Genomic DNA, 15,609 nt, shown 5'->3' with positions numbered 1-15,609 from the left:
GAAATATTAATATAGACAAGGCCTGAATAGTGGCAATAACAATTAACAGACCAAAGTGAATGAAGGAAATCTCACAAGTCCCAACCAATGAAGAAGAGCAACAAGCAATAATGACTGCTGAAATATAGAAAGTCAGTCTTCTCCAAGAATGAGTCCTGTGCTGTGTGATCCAATCCCAAATAGCCAGGTCTAGACACACATACATATAATCAACAGAAAATGAGCTCGCAGTCTGTATTTATGAATTTATGTTTTTGCAACAATGATAATAAAAACAAGAGGCTGTGAATTTGAGAAGTTGTAGGTGGATATGAAAAACAGAGGGAGAAAATGCAAAGAGGAATGATACAATTTCCTATATGAATTTCATAGAAAAAAATAAAATAATCTAACATTGATAGAGTCATTGGAAATTCTGCCCCGATCTACTCAGATTCTCCTATTTCTACCAAAAGATCAGGAATTTCCATCTCATACAGCACTTTCTAATGATACAAGCCTGTGCAGAACACTATAAGAACAATGGACAGAATGATTCAGAAACCTTCTCTGAGACACAAAACCTATCAAGTACGGAGGATATAACAGGACCATGGAGAGTTCCCAATTACTCTGCCAATTCAACAAACACATGGGAACAAGTAAAGCGCTGTCGATCTGGGATCTGGTGTAAGCCAGAGCATAGAGATGAGTTTCACTGCTGCTCAGATAAACAAGAATGCTTGACAAAACACACAGTAACACGAAAAACATCTTCCCACCCTGCTGTCACTCGATGTGAAGGCACCTTCAAAAGAAATTGAAACTATAACAATGAAAACATCCACCCATGCCAAGCTGAGTCTAGGAGTGAACACCTTTAATCCCAGGAAGGAAGAAATAAGTGGATCTCTGTGAATTCTAGGCCAGCCTGTTCTGCATACTTAGTTCCAGGACAGTCAGAGTTACATAGTGAGATCTTGTCTGAACAGAAAACAAAAACCAACAAAATAACTGACCAGATAAACTTAACCTCCTACACTGAAGGACTAACTGGGGTGGTAAGTGATCAGTATGTGTCATCACCAAATAATATTTTGACTCTATTATTGTTTGGGTAATAATAATTCAGAGTGACAGAATAAAATATCTTGTAACCCTCTGCTTAAAAAAAATAAACACACCAACAATCTAAGTAAGATGTAATCCTTTTTATTATGGACCATTGTTACCAGACCAGTGACCCAGAATATACAAATAAATACCACTCTACTGTTTTTCCCCACCTTCTTACACTTCCGTATTTGTTCTGCTTTCTCTGCAAATGTTTTTCTTCCTGTAGATGCAACATTAAACAGAGTTTGAGGTCCATACTTTTAATTTAGGTTCTCATAAAGATGTCTTGTATAGTGGGAAAAAATTCAGGAGAAAAATGGAAATTATAAAGAAAAGCCTAATGGAATGATAACCATGGAAATTATTTAATAACATAATAAAAGGATGTGTTTAACAGACCCATTAGTAGACTCAATGCAGTAAAAAAAAGAAAACCAACTTGAAGCTCTAAAGCAATAAAAGTTAATGAAAACGTGAAAGTGTCAATGCACAGCACTTCTAATTTGTTACTCGGCAGATTTGCCTATTTCTTGTTCCTCTACCGCAGGGTTTTACAAATACCTCACTAACTAGTGCATACCATCTTCTTTCACTTTCTATTCATCTAAATACTGGTACAGGATGACAGCTATGAATGAGACCCAGTTGAAGTATGGATTTCAACAATAATATGTAGGAGACACTTGGTACTCATTCAAGATCCTAAGATCTTGTTCAAAATTAAGTACCTAAATGGAAAATTGTCTGGCCACATATAAAAAGAAAATAGGGGCTATTTACATGAAAGAATTGTGTTTCATGTAGGTCAGAGTCTTTTCTACTCGGGGTAATTTCACTTTAGAATTTTCTTATATCATTCTTAGACCTTTGTAAACACTGGCCTTAGACAAATTAAGCATCTATTGTTGATTGCAACAAAGATCATAATGACATGTAAGTATAAAGAGGTGAAAACAGTATCTATAACCAAATAGGTACTTTGTAAATAAAAGTGCTTGTGGTGCTGGTTCTTTTTATTTCAATCTCACATTCTTATAGAAAAGTGGACAAAAAATGTTGAGTGTGTATGAGCTATGAAATCTTTGCCTCTGGAGAGCAAGATAAATATTATCCATCTGTCTGAAGTACTCCAAGTGAACCATGAAGTCAAGGTGACTGAAGAGAGACTCTCCAGACTCAGTCTCTCTCCTCTAATTTTAGAATTTATTTTTACTAATCTCATGTATTCTAAATGCCTCCTTTCTATCCATTTCTGAGAATTTATGAAAGAGGATAAGAATGTCTGAACATATTGTTTATGAAAAAATCATGGTAATATTGCAGCTAAAATTTATGAACATAGATCTTGTCCACATTCCTGTAAGGATATGACTCTCCTACTACACATATGTGACAACAGATATGTTAATAGCCTTTTTCAATGATGGAGACAAAATTTTGCTAGGCATGAAATTTACTTCAGAAAGGGGGTGTAGGCTTTGGACAGCATTATCTCTGTGATTCCTATTACTTAAAAAAAAAAAAAAAAAGAAATCTCGACTACATTAAACTAATATAAAGCAAGCAGATATTACTGATTCAAAAACAGGTAAAAAAACTAGAATTCTCATTTGGTCTTTGTTTATTTAATTTGATATATACTAAAAATATTTAAAATATTACATTGTGTTAACAATAATTTTGTGCAAATGTGGTATGCTAATGCTAGGCATATATTATCCAGCCATGTAACTATGAGTGCAATAATTAATTTTAACTGCAGGAAAGCAGATTAATCGCTTGTGAAAACTTAAACTTGCACATCATTTGTCAATGTTTATGTCACAAAAGCTCTCCAGTATCTTAACTTCATGCACATGCATTAAAATTATCTAATAATATTTCACACCATATTAATCAAATATGATGAATAACAAAGGACAGGCTCGTACAATGTTCTTCTTACATGAGATTTCTAAGTCCTTAGCAAATTAATGGCTTAGGTGTGCAGTGACTGGTAAATACTACAATGTCATGACCCTATTACAGCTCATATTCAGCCTTCAGCATTAGTGATCATTTACTGTAGCACTAAGGTCTTTTAATGTCAGTGTTTATCACAGTCATGGAGAAAGTGAGATCATGTCTTACCATACCTTGTTAAGAAATGCAAAAAATAAGTAGACATCATAAAAACTGCTCAAAATAATCTAGTTAGTATTGAAATCTCCATTGTGATTCTACAAAAAAAAAAAAAAAAAAAAAAAGAGAATGTGTGTATGTGTGTGTGTGTGTATCTCACTATTGTTTAGGACACATATCAGTTGTGTTTTGTTTGTTTGCTTTTTTGATAAAATACATATTTAAACTGAGTTTTCCATTAACGTGCCATTTCTTATTTATAAAATAATTCTAGAAATTTAATTACGATTAAAGGTGAATAGTTTCAGTAGTGTTTTGAAGTACAGCTAACATACTGAAATATTTACTAAATACCTTTGCCATTATTGTGAGGGGATTGATGAGACATTTCTTATGCACTTTGCTAATTTTGTGGCACATATTTGGCTCCATCTTGATGTGGTTGATTGTTAAAAGTAGTATTGAGTGCATGAGTTCCATTTTATTCAATTTATATTTTAAAGTCCTCTCTCTCTCTCTCTCTCTCTCTCTCTCTCTCTCTCTCTCTCTCTCTCTGTCTCTTCTCTTTCCCTCCCCTGTGTGTGTCTGTATGTGTATGATGTGTGTGTTTGTGTGTGTGTGTATGTGTGTGTATAAGAATATGTACATATGAATGGTAATGCCTGAAGAAACGAGATGTGTCACATTCCTTTGTGCTAAAGTTACAGATTGTTTTGTTTCTCTTGAAGCCACTGCTGGTAACCAAATTAAGGTCCTTTGCAAGAACAATACTTGCTCTTAATTATGGAACCATCTCTGCAGCCTCTGTACAAGAAACTACTAACAAAATGGTTGGAATGTTCACCACCAACAAGAGCTGAAAGTTTAAGTTGAACATGGTTCTTACTGTCTTAAACACAAGAAACTTCACTTTGCTAAATACAGTCCTTTATTTCTAACCTTTCCTTTAAAGTACCCACAGAGCTTAGCCTAGATCTTATTCCATTTCTGAAAGTGAAATCCTTCAGATTGACCTTGGTTGCTTGGTTTTCACAGATTGTTTTCATTCTTAGAATTACTTAGGTTACCTCTGCCTCTAAAAGCATAAACACACCTTGAGATGTCTATCTTCTCTTTCCTTCCTTCCTTCTTTCCTTCCTTCTTTCCTTCCTTCCTTCCTTCCTTCCTTCCTTCCTTCCTTCTTTTCCTTTTTCTTCTCTCCTCCTCCTCCTCCTCTTTCTCTTCCTCCTCCTCCTTACCCTCCTCCTTCTTCTTCTTTTTTTTTTTTTTTTTTTTTTTTGAGGAACAAAAACATGTAGAAATCAGATCTGAAATCTGCTGGTGGGTGCAGATTATACACCAGGATAGGAAGTTAGGGTTTAAGATACTTCAATAGAAAGGAAATGACTCATATCCACACTGCTATGTAACAGACTCACTAAATTTAGCTTTTCTTTAGTGTAAAACCTGATGTTTTTATAGTAATATGAAACTTTGTTTTACCAAACTGTAATTTTCTTACTGCCCTCTCCTACCTTTCAGTCAATTATTACATCTTTCATTAAGTAGATGTTATGATATATTTAGCACATATAATCATCTTGTAAAAATCTGAGCTGATTTCACAGAAGAACCTGACTTAAGAAATGTTGTCCAGTAAACTAGGTAAGATTGAAAGGGCCTGGCTTCCATTTTAGTTGTTAGACAAAACACTAACACACTTGGGAGAATGCATTCTTTATCCTTTACAGAAAAGGATATGCATATTTACAAAGAAATGTTATGCAGATTTATTGTCATAAATGAAATTTATATGATTATGTCCATCTCTAAGGTGTTACTATTTCCTAGGAAACATCAGGTATACTGAAACAGCATAAGCAAATACCAAAATATATTAGCTAAGTACTCTTATCAGAAGCAATGGAATAAAAGTGTCCATCCACATGTCTATTCAAAAGCTACCTAAATTTGTATTGATTTGCATTAAATATCTCTTAACTACTTTTGACATCCATTCTAAGATTTACAGTAGATCAGATTAAGGAAATAATAGACCACTTTTGCATTCAGCAATTTTACTTCTCTGTAAGGTGACAGTGACAATTAGTGCAAACCACAGCAAAATGCTATGGATCAAGCTTGAATACAGAAGTGAAGTATTTAGATTTTAGAAATATTCACATAACTAAATGGTTTACAATGTGTAATCAAATGAAATTTCTACCCAAGATCCCTAAAAAATGTAAATAGAGTTTAAGAATCAAAAGATTGCTCCTAACATTGCTAATCAATTGAGAATTCATGCTTTCTAGAAATTTTACTCAATTTATGCAAAATAAATGTTTAATTTTTCTTTTAAATAACCTTTATGTAACTGATGAAGCTGTCACAAAAATTACTAAAACTGGAAACTAGTGAGACTTGAAGGAGTTGGGGAGAGTTTCTTCATGCCCACCTGGTGAAACTGAGTTTCTAAAATTGTCACTTGTCAAGACTTTGCCAGACACACCCAAGTAAGTCATAAGTTGCAGATAATCTCTGATCTCCTAAAAAAATTTTATTTTCTTCATATTGCAACTATTCATAGAGTATCTTCAAAAATGTATATTTGTAACATAGGTAGGCAATACTATTAAAATAATATTAGCAAAATGAAAGAAAAAGAAACAATCTTTCAACCACATAAAGTGTATAATTGATATAATGATATTTTATTTCTCTATTGTCTTTCTCTATGGCATAGGTCCTACCAAACCTGAGGGTAATGGAGCAGCTATTTTACAGTCTAGACAAATATCTAAAAGAAAAAGGGCCCCATCTTTCATTTCTGCAGTCATGTTTTGCCACTGTACCATTTTGTGTTAAGTTGAAATGCCAAAATAAATGTGGTGTTATATTCAATTTCCACAGCAACTACTATCTTATTCTTAATCCAATTTATTCTCGAGTCAATGAAATTATCACATTATAATTAACTAAGCTCAAAGTACTAAAAGGCAAGCTTTCCTTTTTGCCATTGTTCATTTGTTGGAAAATATGTCCATTAAATGATAACTAAATGATGCTGACAATATGGGATGGATGGTTGTCTCCATTTGTGTATAGGGAGAGATTTTACTTGTAAGGTAGATGGAGACCCAGGATTTTCAATTTCTGCAAACACACTTTGATTTACAAATAATTGCTTTAGATGCATGAGATTATTGGATATCTCTCTCTTTCTCTCTCTCTTTCTCTCTCTCTCTCTTCTTCCCTCCATCCTTTGTTCCCACCCTCTCCCCTCTGCCCTTCTTCCTTCCCCACCTTCTTATGTGTGTATAGAGACCAGAGAATGGCCTGGTGTTTAATTGCTATCTGTCTACACTGTTAAATGTGTTTGTTTTGATTTTTGAGGCACGATCTCTTACTGGCCTATTTGGTGTTCATCAGATAGGCCAGGCTGGTTGACCAGTGATCTCAGAGATCTACTTGTCTCTTCATCCCAAATACTAGAGTTAGAAGTGCACATAGCAATCACCACCCCTTTTCTTGCCTTAGTCTTGGGGATGAACTACAGCCTGAATAAAGTCAAGCACTTAACCTGCTAAGCCATTTCTGTCTCTTCTTGGATTCAGTGTATCACTGGTATGTTATGGTGCCAGTGCCAAAGTGTATACTGGTGATGGCACCTCAGTTAAAGGAAGCTGGGAGAGAGGAGGTAGAAATGATATCTGAATAAAAAGAGATTCACTTCTCCAGCACTGCCAAAAATAGTATATAAGATGAAGGAAAATTGAAATGTTGAGATTTCTTTTTAAATCAACAGACTTCTTCCTCTTAGGGCCGTTTATCAATTTCAGTATGTAGGTGTGCTTTGTAACTTCTTCAAAGTTTCAAAGTGAATATTTCTCTCTATGGAAATGAAGTTTTCATCAATTAGATAACTATCACAATGCAGCCAATAACACTGTGTGGGAGGAGATTTTTGCCATACCAGTTTATGAAATGTTACCTTGGAGAACTAGAGATTTCACAGGAAATTGATTCAGAGAGCTACTGAGACAGACTTCTAACCCAAACATTACATATTACTGGAGTTGGATGAATATTTTAGATATACAAAACTCAAAATTGGAATGAGACAGTAAATATTAGCTGATGATTTGGACATATCACTGCTTAGCATTTGGTGACTTATTATAGCCATTGGGGTTAGCTGATCAATTAGCCCAAGACCAGGTTTATGATGACCTGGTGATATTTGAATGGCCAGGACATTGCCATATGTGCTCTTTTTATTGTGCTTGAATTAATAAATGATCCTTATTTGAATAAATATCTCCTTTTACTCATTTTGAAGGAGTCAATACAATGAGAATACCTCAAGTATGAGGTGTAGTTACTGGACTAAAAATTCTGAGACGATCGGTTTCTCTCAGATCTTCTTGATAATGAGTGTAGAAAGGTGGAATAAGTTTCTTGGGGATTGTTTGCATAGGTTTTAGAAGACTACACACCATGACACAGCCATATGGCCTTTGTTTTGGGTGGGCTGTGTGCCAGCAGGACTCATGAAGAGCCAGAGTATATGGCAGAGAAATTATTGTCTTGACTGAGCTCAGCCATATTAATGCTTAAAAGAAATTACAACAATCTTTGCTACATTCACTGAAACAAAATGATTACAGGAAAGAAGTGAGTGAAAACTGCATATTTCCACAGTCAATGAGCTTGCATTTCTGGAGCCAGTGAGAGTTTAAACTGTACATCTGACTGTACAGTAATCATGTAGGATCTCTTAGTTTCATTTTTTTATTCCTTAGTGCTCTGCAGTTACTCTCTTGATTCACTTCTCTTGAATCTTACTTAAGTATTTATAAGTACTTTATACACTATATTTCACCAATACAGTATGTAAATTAAGTTTGTTCTTACTTTAATATTGTAAATGAATGGTTTGTTCTGAGATATTCATTATTTCCTACAGAAAGGCGGCCATGTGTACTATGTCAACTGCTCTTGTATTGTTGACATCAACCTTCCTTTTACTGACACATGGGTCAGTTGTTAATTCTTGAAATCAGGTTGCTCCTTAGTTACCAAGAGGCTGGCTGAGTCTCAGCATCCTCATGTGTGCAGCACTGAGCCAAGTCTGACAACCCTCCTGTGGCCCTGTTGTGAAGAACTTCAGACTAATTCAGGTAGAAAGAGCTCATGGAGCAACCCTGAGGCTGCATGAAGACATGGAGATGTTCACCAAGATATCAGCTGCTCCAGCTACTTGCACTAGCTACCTTGTGACCACAATACATACTTATTAAACTTTTTTTGTGTGTATCTATATTTACTCACATTGAACATATGTACAGCTCTGAGCTCCGTCCAGGTGGCTAGATCTCCCAGTTTTGCATATGAGGAAACACTGACTGGCACACTCTTCATATCATCACCAGCAAACAAATTTCCCAAAAGTTAATGTAGGAACCATATCTAATGTAAGCTGTTGCACAACCAAATCAAGCATGCATTTGCTATTTTAGATGACCTGGTCATTTATAACAAAGACAATCTAAAAATGGGAATTTTACAAATTCTTAGTGCTCCTTAAAATTCATAACTAAGTATCATTTTCACATTTATATCTAATAAAATCAACTCTGAGCCTTGATACAAGGTGAGAGGGTAGTCACTATTACATTATGCAAATTTATAAATGCATATTTATATGCTTAAAATAACCAAAGGATTCTAACCATGAAACTTTTTGGGGGAAAAGTAGTGGACATATAATACTTTAATGCAGAGCAAATAAAATTTTAATAAATAATTGGTTTTAAGGATTTTATACATTGCTTTGGGACATACCTATATTCCCTTATTATTTCCTCTGTTTGATATTTCCAGATCTTGTAAAGTTGCCGGTAATTAAGATTTATGTTAGGATTTATGTGCTCAATCTCTTACTCCATGACACATCTCTCATTTAAGTTTTCCATGAGGTGCTTTTTGTGCCTTTAGTGCCTTAGCATCGTCTAAATAGCAATACAGAGATGGGTAGCTGTGTCTTTTCGAGTATTCACATTTTATATTGATGTGGCTTTTGATATGAAAGAGCAAGAACTTTCTTCCTGATGTGGTGTAGGTTTTCAAGAAAGTTTGATGGGCAAGGATTCTATTCTTAGACTGCAATGTCAGAGGCTCCTTCCCACATAAAGAATAGTCTTTTATCTAAAATGACTTATTGAAAAGATTAAAGATTGTTCTTAAAGTCTATTTTTAACAGTCTTTGTCTGAAATGACCTTAAAGTATGACGTATGACTAAATTTAATAGATCTTTCAAATAATGTATTGGCTGACTTTGACAATTAAAATAGAAAACTTTTGTTTATTATTGTTAACAGTATATGTGCATATACAATTTTTGGGTGGTGTGTGATGTGGTATGTATATATGTGTGCACACACATGCGCATTTGTATGTGTGTTATGTGTGTAGTATATGAGTGCATTTGTGTGTGTAGTGTGTGTGTGTGTAGTGTGTGCGTGTGTGTGTGTGTGTGTGTGTGTGTGTGGGTGGGTGTGTGTGTGTAAAACAGAGGGAGAGAGAGAAAGAGAGTCGTGTACCATAGTGAACATATGGATGTCCCTGGATGAGTCAGTTCTCATCTTCTATCAGGTGGGCTGAGATTGAACCCAAATCATCACCATTGTGCTGAGCGTGCCTTGACCCACTGAGAAGTCTCATTTGTGGACTTTATACATTTAAAAAACATAGATACTTCCAAATCAGAATAATTTCCATTAGCAAGTAAGGGGAATTTGACAGACATTTTGTATGGAAGCTTCCAGATGAATGCAAATATTTACTTTTTAAAAAATTGTAGCAATTAAGTTTATATAAATCAAGTACAGTGATAGTATTAGCTGACAATAGGAAAGAAAAAAGTCTGAATAGGAAAGGTGGAAGAAATAAAGAAAACATGTGGGAAAATGGCATGAAAATTAATGCTAGAAAAATGAGAGTCAGGCACAGTGAATATATAAAGAGACCAAAAGCACCAGAGGCTAAATGTGACACCATAGTTACAGCGAGCCGAGTTTTATCACTTCTGAAGTGTGTGCTGAATGCTGTATTATCACATTTCTTACAAGTTTGCCTCTTAATCATTTTAACAAAGAGGTCAGGAAAATAAAGTTGCTCAAATGTATGTGCTTATATTTTTTCAATCTGAAAATCTATATTCAATCAATATAGTTTTCAAATAAAGAACTTGTTACTATTTGTCCACCGAAACTTTGTGTAAAGGTATATATATATATATATAGACCTTTATTTTTATTGATAAGATGGTTAATTTTAATCATGATATGTCACTATCTGTAGAATTTTACACTTAAGGGTACCTTCACAGTACGTGCTTACATAGACATATAGTCTGAAGTAATTCTATTTGCTTAGTTCACTTAGCTCCCTTTTTAAGAAAAAAAAACATTGATTTACACATTTATGTGTATGCCTCCTTGTCTATATCCAACAGAAAGTCTTGCTTCTCCTGGAACTGGAGCAACCCATGGTTATGCACCACCTGATTTGGCTTCTGGATACTGAATCTAAGTCTTCTACATGAGTAAGAAGAGATCTTAACCATTAAGCACTTTTTCATTACATCTAGAACATTCCACCTCATAAATGGACAGCAATGAAGTCCTAATACCTACAATCATTGGTGGCCGCTGTCTTATCGTCCTCCCACTGACTAAAGGAGTAACAACTGAAAGAAGGTGTCAGGTCACTGGGGCACTCCTCAGGTATGTCCTCCTAGAGGTCAACAACCCCCCAATAAAAATGCAAGAGCTCAAGTTAGAAGAAGTCTCCAACCATTTCAGATCTATTTCCTGGACTTGCAAAAGCTTCCTTAGAGAGCTGCCCAAGAGGAATGGATCTAAGCTATTTTCTCAATCCTGCACAGATGGTTCATAAAACACATAGATTTATATCACAAGTCTCAAAATACCTTTCTGCTTGACAAGTACTGCCTTATTTTATTGAGGCTATACACATACATGGGATACTTATCCATAAACCTTCAATTCTATGGAGCCAAAACCTGGAAGGAAGATATGTATTAGACATATTGGCAAGTACTCCTTGGTCTTTCTGAAAATTTATATTTCATTTTTGTCATATAGACACTGATATGCTCTAAATTATTATATTTGTTTGATATTGTCTAGATAGCTCCAGTAGCTAAGAATAGGAAATAGAAGATGTTTAATCACAATGTGAGCAGTATAGAGCCTCTAAAGATCAGACCACCTCCAGGCCAAGCCCCTGCCTTTCGCCATGGAGACCATAAAGCTGAATAATGTAACCATTGTGTAATTTCAAAGCAGCTTCTATCAAGCCATGGTAGCAGATGCATTCACACATTTCCAAGATGCTTCTTGGCATCCACATGATACAACAGGTGTGGCTGTTACACACTTGATAATTAAATCTGGTCAATTACTTTAAAGTCTGGAAGAATCTGTTCCATTTTCAATTATGAAGCCATATATTTAAAAATTATATATTTATTGAACCATGGAAGCATGATTTAAGAAATTGGAATAACCTAATAATTTTACAACCAATAACAAAGCCAATGACACACTTATCTGAACAGATTTTAATCTACATATATGATAATAATGTAAATACATATCAATTGCAAAATGCAGGTATCAGTAAAGGTCTCTGTCCCTTGTGACCTTGTATCAGATCTGTCAGTTCTGCTGAATACAGAGCTGTGTCTTCATGAGTTTATCTTCTAGATCTTATAATAATGCATTAACTGTGTGAATTGATTTCCCTTGTTATTCTGCTATTCATTGATTTAGAGTGCGTGTTTGTGTAATGTGGATGTATATGTCACATCACTATGCACATGAGGCCAGAGAATAAACTGGAATTATTAGTTCTAACTTTATATTATGTGGGTCCCAGGAATAGAACTTAGGCAATCAGGTTTCCTCCTCCTCTTCCTCCTCCTACTCCTCCTCTTCCTCTTCCTCCTCCTCCTCTTCTTCTTCCTCCTCCTCCACCACCACCACCATCTTCTTCTTCTTCTTCTTCTTCTTCTTCTTCTTCTTCTTCTTCTTCTTCTTCTTCTTCTTCTTCTTCTTCTCTCTCTCTCTCTCTCTCTCTCTCTCTCTCTCTCTCTCTCTCTCTCTCTCTCTCTCTCTCTCTCCCTCTCTCTCTCTTTCTCCCTCTCTCTCTTTTTCTCTCTCTCTCCCCTTTCTCTCCTCCCCTCTATGTCTCCCATCTTCTTCATTAACAAAATCACTGTGTACCTTCATTCTATCAGTACATTTGTACTACTATATTGCAGGCACTCTACCTTGCATTAATTTCTTTGAACCTTTTTTATTCCCTTTTCAAATATTGATCCCATTGATTTTAGATCATGTGCTACATACCTGGATACTAAGTACATAGCCTTATTTCTAAGTACATACATATTTCTAGATATTTTCAAAGTCACCTATTGATCTTCAGGAAAATTCTTTGTCTGGCTTGGTTTTGTTGGTGTTTTCTTAACTTTAACTTCCTTTAGTGTGGATTATTCTGCTTTCCTGCATATCCTGACATTTTGTACTTTGTTACACTTTTTTTAAGCTGTGACATTTTTATAACAGACGTGTCCACTTGCAACCACATATTCGATTTAGTATCTTACTGTCCCAACTGATTGATATTGAGATTGTAGAATGATTTATCTTCAGAACTCTGAATGCAAAGCCCTGCTGACTTCCACATGTCCTTCCTGCTGCTGAGAACCCCAAGTGAATATATGTCTGGTTTTCCTTTGAGGCCAGTGCAAAATCTACTGCTTCTCTCTCTTCAGAAGTTTTGAAGACATATCCTTTGTTCCAGGTATGTTAACATCTAAGACAATCCATCTATGGATCATTCCTTTTTGACCAGTAAATCCATTTTTTTAACACTAAAGTCTTTTGTCTCTTTTCAAGTCTAGAAAATTTTACTTTATATTGTGACCTTTGCTTTTGTTTCCTGATTTCTTGGCTCTGTTAAGCTACCTTAATATTACTCCATTTATTGAAAATTTTCTTGTCATAATCTCTGACTTTTTCACCTTTTCCCCAAAATAGGAGAAATTTCCTTAACATTTTCTTCAATTCCTTTAAAGTACCTTTCAGAGATACATTTCATTTAAAACTTTCAAACTTTAAACAAAGACTGTCTTCAAACTGACATAGAAAAAAAGTTGGTTTTACCTCTCTTCTCTAGCCAATATAAAAACTGGAGGGATGGAAATCGAAATCTCCTATTAAATTTCCAGAGAACTGACTTAATAGAAAAAATTGGAAATAAGAAATTAGGAGAGAGGACAAATTGAGTCACAACTTTTTGAAGCAAAATCTTAAGAATGGAAATTACTTTTTGTGTTTGTTGGTTTTCTCTGTTGGTATCATATTATTCATTTCACTAACTTTTGGTTGTTGTTTTTGTTTTGTTGTTGTTGTTTTTGGTTTGGTTTTGGTTTTGGTTTGGTTTGGTTTTTTTGTTGTTGTTGTTGTTGTTGTTGTTGTTGTTTTGCTTACTCCAGATTTTTTTCTTCATAGTTTTATGATTTTCTGAAGCAAAAGTTAAATGACTGACTTTAGCCCTCCATTTATAACATATTTCACATTGCAAACACCCGTCTGAGCACTGCTTTCAGAATATCCCACAATGTTTGATAAGTGGTACTTACACTTTTCAGTTGTCTTTAACCTGCAAATTAACAGGAATAAAAGTCATGGAATACAGGTGTGCTAGTAACTGCTTCATTACCATGACAAAATACTCAAGGAAAACAACTTAAAATAGGAAAGAGTGAGGTGACAACAAAAACTTGAAGCAGATTCTGGTTACACACACTGTTAGTAAGCAGTGTGAGCTGAACACTACCCAGCCTGCTTTCTGCCTTAAGTCCAGTGCCCCAGCCCATGCAATGGCACTGCCCACATTTATGATGGGTCTTCCTACTTCAACCAAATCTAGAAAATACTTCACAGACATGTACAGGGGCTCATCTCCCGGGGTCAAGTTGACAACAAATACTAGCCACTACAAATGAATGATTTTAATCTGCACTGAATGTTTCCTAATACACTAAAAATGTTCATTAATGACTAAAATCAGGAAACAAAAGTAAAGCTTTAAATACATATAATACCACTTTTAAATTTATAAAGATTCTAAGGATCCCTTAGTACTTTTGAGGTACATTTTTATTACCATTTCCTCTCAGTTCACAGGAGCACTCTCTTCATTCTTGCTGTGGCTCGTAATAGAAATAAGCCTCTTCTGCTTCCTTGTAGTTTAACATTATTTCTTCATCCTGCAATAATTAGGGTGAGGAAGTTTCTAGTGTTCTAATAGCTGATGGGTGACCTATGTTTTTTCTCCTCATATTTATGAATGAATGACCATATCTATTATAAAAGGTTACTCAGATTTTTTTTCTATAACTCTAGGGTGGTCTTCCTTCCTCAGCCCTTCACGAACTGACTACAAGTTCAAGTCCCCTAGATGAGCTCTGGTGTTTGGAAATGTCAGCCTATTATATAAATGTGGGAAGCTAGATAGAAATACACTATGCTATGTCTACCCATGAAGGAATGTAGAAGTTTTGGCTCTGGGCAGCAACACAGAATAGTAGCAGTAATTACTCTTCTTGTGTTCAATTACCACCATATTTAACCTTGAGAAAAGGGCTCACACAAAAAGGAAATGTTCTGTGTTGTATGTGTGTATTTCTTGTGTTTTGTGTGCTTGTACACACTTCCATAATAACAAACAATTTTACATATTATCTGATGTTATCTCTGTTTTATTTCATTCTCTATTTGTCTTGAATTTGTGCAAAAGGATTAGGTTTACTTCAGAAAACTTGAGAACAGTGCGAATTTGCTTCTCGTATTATTTCCTCAGAGACTATCTAACTGTGGATAGCACTATTTTATTTATGCTATTCCAAATATTGTCCACAGTTCAAATATTTATCATATTTCTGTCTTTCTGATGGACCAATTTTTACTTTATAGCCAGGTTTTATGAATAATGTTTTTGTAATCCTTTCTGACAAGTGTTTTAGGAAGCAAAGGCAACAATGGTTTGTCTTTTGTTGTTCTTGAACTTGAATCACAAAACCTTTCAGTAACATTCTCCATCAAACATGCTAAACATCTTCATTTTCTTTAAGTGATAGCATAATATTTTACTGAGCCAGAACTCCATCATGCATTTTCTAATTGTGCATATTTATCATCTTCTCATGTTTTACATTTAATAGAATATTAGACAATGAATTTTCTTTTTTCAATCAGCTTTTGCCTTCTTTTATTTACTTTGGACCAATTCCCAGAAATAGGATTACTGCGTCT

This window comes from Arvicanthis niloticus, chromosome 8 (genome assembly GCF_011762505.2).
Source record: "Arvicanthis niloticus isolate mArvNil1 chromosome 8, mArvNil1.pat.X, whole genome shotgun sequence".
NCBI lineage: Eukaryota > Metazoa > Chordata > Mammalia > Rodentia > Muridae > Arvicanthis > Arvicanthis niloticus.
This window is presented reverse-complemented; position numbering follows the sequence as displayed.